Raw genomic sequence first — 9,159 nt, forward strand, 5'->3', positions numbered from 1 at the left:
TCTTTTCTGTTTTGATGGAAAAACGTAGAGTTTTAGAGAACTTTTTTGGCAATTTCATATTGGCTTGAAAAGTTATTGTAATAAAATTCAGCTGTGCCAAAATATTGGCGTTTTCCTCATCTGCTTAGGTTTTGGGATACAGGATAGAGACCCCACGATTCGTGAGATCACTGTGGTCACATTATATTTCTGCTTCTAATTTCATCAGTGAGATTTGACCTGAATTAGTTTTTTTCTCATTTTTACAATATGGAAAGTTATATATAAAATTTTATTAGATCTCTCTAAGGGCAGGAATCTTTTATGTGATAAAATTTGCAATATTACATCTGAAACACAAAATAGTTCAATTATGAATACTCTGCTAGTCTCAAAAAGGACATTATGTTAGAGTGATCAAGTAGAAAGATATGAAAATATTATATACTCATATCATCATTTTTCTTCTTAAAACCTGAAACATGCATCATTAAGAGGAGTGGTCTATGTATGTCCTGGTAAGTTACCTAGATTATTTTGTGTTACCTAAAGCCTGGTAATAAAAGCCCTATCCATTGTTTTTCTCTGTTTTGTTTCTCCTTGACAAAGTTCTGTCAAAGCCTATCAAATAATACTTATTGTTTTACTCATTTATTTACATATTGTTTATAATGATTTATGCATATATTCTCTAGAACCAAGAAGATCGTTCTAAAGAGCTGAGTAGGAACAAAAAATTAGCCATTGACCACAGAGGAAACTAGCCCTACCAGATATTGAAAAGACCTCTAGAACATCAATCATTAAAGAAATTTTCAAATATGTGCATAGATAGCAGGAACACCAGGACACATTTTTACCTAAAAACATTCTCACAAACCTCTGTTTGTATACTTGTCACCATTAGTAGATTCACAGATTCACGGGGTCAGGGCTTCAGTCTCACTCCAAAGGGTATAGCAGCACAGTGATCCATGGTATGCACGCAGGGAACTGCCATGTTATTAGTATACAACAGTATACAGCTCAGACACAGAAGCTGTATATGACCAACATAGCAGAGCCTCCCTCATGGCCAGTTGTAGCCTCTTCTCCCCCAATGCTCCTGCTTCTGGAAAAGTATTTCATGTCTGCCTGATATTTCTAAGTTTAAAAATTGGGATCATATAGTTTTGTTCATTTTGTGACTGCACCATTTGCTCAAGAATCTTAACCAAAACAACCCAACCCCATTGCCATCAAGTCAATTCCTACTCATAGTGACCCTATAGCACAGGGTAGAACTGCCCCATAGAGTTTCCAATGAACACCTGGTAGATTCGAACTGCCGACTTTTTGGTTAGCAGCCGAACTCTTAACCGCTACACCACCAGGATTTCCAAGAATCTTAGGTTTTATTTAAAATATCAGATTTATCAATGTAATTTTGTTAGTAATATGCTCTTCTCATCTTCTTATCTTTTTATATCTTTTTGTCTTCCAGATATTAATACTATACTTATATTGTAGCCCTTGTGGCATAGTAGTTAGGCATTCAACACCTAACCAAAAGGTCAGCAGTTCAAAACCACCAGTTGCTCCTTGGAAACCCTATGGGGGCTATTCTACTCTGTTCCCTAGAGTTGCTATAAGTCGGAATCAACTCGACGCCAATACGTTTGGGTTTTTTTTTAATATTATAATTAATATTTTATCTCTCACTTTTTGTTAATCTTATTGGGAGTATTTCAACATACTAATTATTTCAAACAACCAACTTTTTTTTGTTATTGTACTTTAAATGAAAGTTTACAGAACAAGCTACTTTCTCATCAAACAGTACACACGTTGTTCTATGACATTGGTTAACAACCCCATGACATGTCAACACTCTCCCTACTCAACACTGTGTTCCTTATTATCAGCTTTCCTGTTCCCTCCTGCCTTCCAGTCCCTGCCCCAGGGCTAGTGTGCCCCTTTAGTCTTGTTTGGGTCCATGGGCCTGTTCAATCTTTGGCTGAAGGGTGAACCACAGGAGTGACCTCATTACTTACCTGAAAGGGTGTCTGGGGGCCATACTCTCAGGTTTTCTCCACTCTCTGTCAGGCCAGAAAGTCTGGTCTTTCTTTTTGAGTTAGAATTTTGTTCTACATTTTTCTCTAGCTGTGTCCAGGACCCTCTATTGTGATCCCTGTCAGAGCAGTCAGTGGTGGTAGCACCAACCAGCTGTACTGGACTCAATCTGGTAGAGGCCATAGTAGATGTGGTCCACTAGTCCTTTGGGCTAATACTCCTAGTTGCTTTCCCCCTAATGAGACAGTGCACTCCTTCTCTCCACCCTCTATTTTTGTGTCCAGTCAGCCAGCTTCTGACCCCCTCTGCCTTCTCATCTCCCCTGCAGACAGGAGCTGTCCACATAGTCTCATGTGTCTACTTGATCCAAGAAGCTCACTCCTTACCAGTATCATTTTCTAGCCTACAGTCCAGTCCAATCCTTGTCTGTAGACTTGGCTTTGGGAATGATTTCTGTCTTGGGCTAACAGAAGGTCTGGGGACCATGACCACTGGGGTCCTTCTGGTCTCAATCAGACCATTAAGTCTGGCCTTTTTTTGAGAATTTGAGGTCTGCATCCACTGCTCTCCTGCTCCCTCAGAGGTTCTCTGTTGTGTTCCCTGCTATGCCGGACTTCGAAGCGTTTGCTTTATTCATGAAACTTCTTAGCTTTTTGGTTTAGTCCAGTTGTGCTGACTTCTCCTGTACTGTGAGTTGTCTTTCTCTTCACCTAAATTAGTTCTTGACTACTATCTAATTAATGAATACCCCTCTCCTTCCCTGCCTCCCCACTCTAGTAATCATCAAAGAATATTTTCTTCTCTGTTTAAACTATTTATTGAGTTCCTATAATAGTGGTCTCATACATTTGTCCGTTTGCAAGTGACTAATTTCGCTCAGCATAATGCCTTCCAGATTGTTCCATGTTATGAAATGTTTCACAGATTCATCATTGTTCTTTATCAATACATAATATTCCATTGTTTGAATATACCATAATTTATTTATCCATTTAACTATTGATAGGCAACTTGGTTGCTTCCATCTTTTTGCTATTGTAAACAGTGTTCCAATGAACATGGGCGTGCATATGTCTGTTCGTGTAAAGGCCCTTATTTCTCTAGGATATATTCCAAGGAGTGGGATTGCTGGATCGTATGGTAGTTCAATTTCTAGCTTTTTAAGGAAGTGCAAAATTGATTTCCAAAGTGGTTGTACCATTTTACATTCCCACCAGCAGTGTATAAGTGTTCCAGTCTCTCCACAACCTCTCCAACATTTATTCTTTTGTGTTTTTTGGATTAATCCCAGTCTTGCTGGAGTGAGATGAAATCTCATTGTAGTTTTGATTTGCATTTCTCTAATGGCTAATGATTGTGAGCATTTCCTCATGTATCTGTTGGCTACCTGAATGTCTTCTTTAGTGACGTGTCTGTTCATATCCTTTGCCCGTGTTTTAATTGGGTTATTTGTCTTTTCGTGCTTGAGTTTTTACAGTATCATGTAGATTTTAGAGATCAGATGCTGATCGGAAATGTCATAACTAAAAACTTTTTCCCAGTCTGTAGGTGATCTTTTTACTCTTTTGGTGAAGTCTTTGGATGAGCATAGGTGTTTGATTTTTAGGAGCTCCCATTTATCTAGTTCATCTTCTGCATTGTTCTAATGTTTTGTATACTGTTTATGCCATGTATTAGGGTCTTAGCATTCTGCCTATTTTTTCTTCCATGATCTTTATCGTTGTAGATTTTACATTTAGGTCTTTAGTCCATTTTGAGTTAGTTTTTGTGCATGGTGTGAGGTATGGGTCTTGTTTCATTTTTTTTTGCAGATAGATATCCAGTTATGCCAGCACCACTTGTTAAAGAGACTGTCTTTTCCCCATTTAACTAACTATGGGCCTTTGTCAAATATCAGCTGATCATACATGGATGGATTTATGTCTAGATTCTCAATTCTGTTCCATTATTCTATGTATCTCTTGTTGGACCGGTACCAGGCTGTTTTGACTACTGTGGCGGTGTAATAGGTTCTAAAATCAGGTAGAGTGAGGCGTCCCACTTTGTTCTTCTTTTTCAGTAATGCTTTACTTATCTGGGGCCTCTTTCTCTTCCATGTGTAGTTGGTGATTTGTTTCTCCATCTCATTAAAAAATGTCGTTGGAATTTGGATTTGAATTGCATTGTATCTATAGATGGCTGTTGGTGCAATAGACATTTTTATAATGTTAAATCTTCCTATCCATGAGCAAGGTATGTTTTTCCACTTATGTAGATCTCTTTTGGTTTCTTTCATTAGCGTCTTGTAGTTTTCTTTGTATAGGTCTTTTATGTCTCTGGTAAGATTTATTCCTAAGTATTTTATCTTCTTGGGGGCTACTGTAAATGGTATTGATTTGGTGATTTCCTCTTTGATGTTCTTTTTGTTGGTGTAGAGGAATCCAACTAATTTTTGTATGTTTATCTTGTATCCTGATTCTCCGCTGAGCTCTTCTGTTAGTTTCAGTAGTTTTCTTGAGGATTCTTTAGGTTTTTCTGTGTATAAGATCATGTCATCTGAAAATAGAGATATTTTTACTTCTTTGTTAACAATCTGGATGCCCTTTATTTATTTATCTAGCCTAATTGCTCTGGCTAGGACCTCCAGCACAAGGTTGAATAAGAGTGGTGATAAAGGGCATCCTTGTCTGGTTCCCATTCTCAAGAGGAATGTTTTCAGATTGTCCCTATTTAGGATGATGTTGGCTGTTGGCTTTGTATAAACGCCATTTATTATGTTGAGGAATTTTCCTTCTCTTCCTATTTTGCTGAGAGTTTTTACCATGAATGGGTGTTGAACTTTGTCAAATGCCTTTTCTGCATCAATTGATAAAATCATGTGATTCTTGTCTTTTATTTATATGATGGATTACGTTAATTGTTTTTCTAATGTTGAACCATCCCTGCACACCTGTATGAATCCCACTTGGTCATGTTGAATTGTTTTTTTGATATGTTGTTGAATTCTATTGGCTAGAGTTCTGTTTAAGACTTTAGCATCTAAGTTCATGAGGGATATAGGTCTGTAATTTTCTTTTTTTATGGTGTATTTACTTGGTTTTGGTATCAGGCATATGCCGGCTTCATAGAATGAGTTTGGGAATATTCCATCCTTTTCTATTTTCTGAAATACCTTTAGTAGTAGTAGTGTTAACTCTTCTCTGAAACTTTGGTAGAACTCTCCAGCGAAGCATCTGGGCCAGGGCTTTTTGTTGTTGGGGGTTTTTTAATTACCTTTTCAGTTTCTTGTTATAGGTTTATTTAGTTGTTCTACCTCTGTTTGTGTTAGTTTAGGTAGGCAGTGTGCTTCTAGAAATTCATCCATTTCTCCAGGTTTTCAAATTTGTTAGAGTACAGTGTTCAGTAGTAGTCTGATATGATTCCTTTAATTTCAATTGGGTCTGTTGTGATATCGCCCATCTCATTTCTTATTAGGGTTATTTGTTTCCTCTCCTGTTTTTCTTTTGTCAGTTTGGCCTATGGTTTATCAATTTTGTTAATTTTTTCAAAGAACCAGATTTTGGTCTTGTCAGCACTTTCAGTTGTTTTTCTGTTCTCTGTTTCATTTAATTCTGCTCAAATTTTTATTATTTGCTTTCTTCTGATGCCTGGACGTTTCTTTTGTTGCTCTCTTCCTATTTATTGAAATTGTAGGGGGAATTCTTTGATTTTGGCCCTTTCTTCTTTTTATATCTGTGCATTTATTCATATAAATTGACCTCTGAGCACTGTTTTAGCTGTGTCCCAAAGGTTCCGATAGGAAGTGTTTTCATTCTCATTGGATTCTATGAATTTCTTTATTCCATCCTTAATGTGTTCTATAACCCAGTCGTTTTTGAGCATGGTATTGTTCAGTTTCCAAGTGTTTGATTTCTTTTCCCTGCTTTTTCTGTTTTTGATTTCTACTTTTATGGTCTTGTGGTTACAGAAGATGCTTTGCAATATTTCAATGTTTTGGATTCTCCTAAGTCTTGCTTTATGAGCTAATATGTGGTCTATTCTAGAGAATGTTCCACATGAGTTGGAAAAGAAAGTACACTTGGTTGCTGTTGGGTGGACCGTTCTGTATATGTCTATGAGATCAAGTTGTTTGATTGTGGCATTTAGATCTTCCTTGTCTTTATTGAGCATCTTTCTGGATGTTCTGTCCTTCACTGAAAGTGGTGTGTTGAAATTTCCTACTGTATTTGTGGAGCTGTCTATCTCACTTTTGTATGCTGTTAGAGTTTGTTTTATGTATCTTGCAGCTCTGTCACTGGGTGCATAAATATTTAGTATGGTTATGTTCTCCTGGTGTATTGTCCCTTAAATCATTATATAGTGTCCTTCCTTGTCCTTTGCGGTGGATTTAACTTTAAAGACTATTTTGTCAGAAATCAATATTGCTACTCCTGCTCTTTTTTGATTGTTGTTTGCTTGATATATTTTTTTCATCCTCTGAGTTTTAGTTTGTTTGTGTCTCTAAGTCTAAGGTGTGTCTCTTGTAGGCAGCATATAGATGGATCGTGTCTATTTTATCCATTCTGCCACTGTCTCTATTGTTGCATTTAGTCCATTTACATTCAGCATAATTATGTATAGGTATGGATTTTTTTTTATGCTGCCATTTTGATGTCTTTTTTGTGTGTATTGTTGACAGTTTCTTTTTTCCACTTAATTTTTTGTGCTGAGTAGTTTACGATCCTCTTTTCCTCTTATTTGTTGTAGTTGATTTTGTTTCTGCTGAGTCTTTATTTTTTTTCTTGTGTTTTATTTTGATGAGTAGTATGTTAGTCTCCTTTGTGGTTACCTTATTATTTACCCCTATTTTTCTAAGTTTAAACCTAACTTTTATTTCTTTATATCACCTTGTCTTCTTCTACATATGAAAGATCTATGACTGCATTTCTTAGTCCCTTTTTATTGTTTTGATATTGTCTTCTTTTACATAATGACATCGCTGTTTCCCTGTTTTGAGCTTTTTTTATCTTGATTTATTTTTGTGAGTTCCGTATCTGGCTTGACATCTGGTTGCTCTATCCTGTGTTCTAGTCTTGGGTTGATATCTGATATTATTGATTTTCTAACCAGAGAGCACCCTTTAGTATTTTCTGTAGTTTCAGTTTGTTTTTTACGAATTTCCTAAACTTCTGTTTATCTGGAAATGCCCTAATTTCGCTTTTATATTTGAGAGACACTTTTGCTGGATATATGATTCTTGGCTGGCAATTTTTTTCCTTCAATGCTTTATGTAAGTTGTCCCATTGCCTTCTTGCCTGCATGGTTTCTGCAAATAGTCCAAGCTTATTCTTATTGACTCTCCTTTATAGGTGACTCTTCATTTAACCCTAGGTGCTCTTAAAATTCTCTCTTCATCCTTGTTTTTGGAAAGTTTGATTATAATATGTTTTGGTAACTTTCTTTTAAGATCTACCTTATGTAGAGTTCGATGAGCATCTTGGATAGATACCATCTCATCTTTCATGATACCAGGGAAGTTTTCTGCCAAGAAATCTTCAACAATTCCCTCTGTATTTTCTGTTATTCCTCCCTGTTCTGGTTCTCCAATCACTCGTAGGTTACTTCTCTTGATAGAGTTCCACATGATTCTTAGAGTTTCTTCATTTTTTAAATTCTCTTATCTGATTTTTCTTCAAATATATTGGTGTCAAGTGTTTTATCTTCAGTCTTACTAATTCTGCCTTCCATTTGCTTGATTCTGCTCCTCTGACTTTCTATTGAGTTGTCTAATTTTATCGTTAATCTTCTGAATTTCTGATTGCCATCTCTGTATGGGTTCTTGCAACTTATTAAATTTTTCATTATGTTCCTGAATAACCTTTTTAATTTCTTCAACTGCTTTATCTGTGTGTTCTTTGGCCCATCTCCCGCCCACTCATAGACTTTTAAGACCCCAGACGCTACTCATCAAAGCAACTTCTTTTTTTGTTTTTCTTTATTATATGTCTGCTTTCTTTTTTTATTTTATGTATATTGATTCATTTAATATTTGCAACAATGCTATGAGGTAGCTACTAATATTATTTCCATTTTACAGATGAGGAAATAAGGCACAGAAAGGTTAAGTAACTTGCTCAAGATTACAAAGCTAATATGCAAGAGTGCCAGAATTTGAACCTAGGTAGTCTGGCCTCAGAGCTTGTGCCCCTAATTATCACACATACTGCCATTAAGAAATAAAATAAATGACATTATCCCCATCCTCCAGAAATTCATATTTTAATTTGAGTAAAACAAACACACCATGAAATGAGTGAGTTCCTCATATTCCATACCTGGGTAGGTATGAACCTGGATTTTGTTTTTCTCTCCTTCAAAAATTTACACACAAATTGTTTTGTGACCTTGGCTGCAATCTTAGCATTGTGTCAGCACTCTCCCCCTTTCCCTTTACACCCTGCATTCCCCCATGTTCATTCCTTTAGTTTTCCGGTCCCTCCATACCTTCTAGTCTTTGCTTTTGGGCAGGTGTTACCCATTTGCTCTCAATATTTGATTAAACTAAAAAGCACTTCCTCACATGCTTTTCTTTTTTCTTTAATTTTTAGGTTTTTTTTTTTTTTTTTTTTTAATCTTTAGCCGAAAGGTGAATTTCAGGAATAGATTCAGTTCTCAGTTAGCAGGGTGCCCACGAGCTACAGTCTCAGGGGTTCCACCAGTTTGTCAGATCAGTGAGTCAGGTCTTTTTTTGTGTGTATGAATTTGAATTTTGTTCTACATTTTTCTCCCTGTCTGTCTGGGATCCTCTATTGTGATCCCTGTCAAAGTGGTCAGTGCTGGTAGCCAGGCACTGTACAGGTCTTCTAGGTTCAGGCTGGTGAAGGTTGTGGTTCATTTGGTCCACTGGCCCCTCAGACTAATATTTTCCTTGCACCTTTGGTTTTCTTCATTCTCCTTTGCTCCGAACACGATGGGACCAATAGATGTATGTTAGATGGCAGCTCACAATCTTTTAAGACTCTAGATGCTACTCACCAAAGTAGGACGTAGAACATTTTCTTTATGAACTATATTATGTCAATTGACCTAAATGTCCCACAAGACAGTGGCCCCCAATCCTCCCCCAGTAGGTACATCCCTCAGGGTATTTGGATGTGACTAGGAAGCTTC

Source organism: Elephas maximus, chromosome 13 (assembly GCF_024166365.1).
Source record: "Elephas maximus indicus isolate mEleMax1 chromosome 13, mEleMax1 primary haplotype, whole genome shotgun sequence".
Lineage (NCBI taxonomy): Eukaryota > Metazoa > Chordata > Mammalia > Proboscidea > Elephantidae > Elephas > Elephas maximus.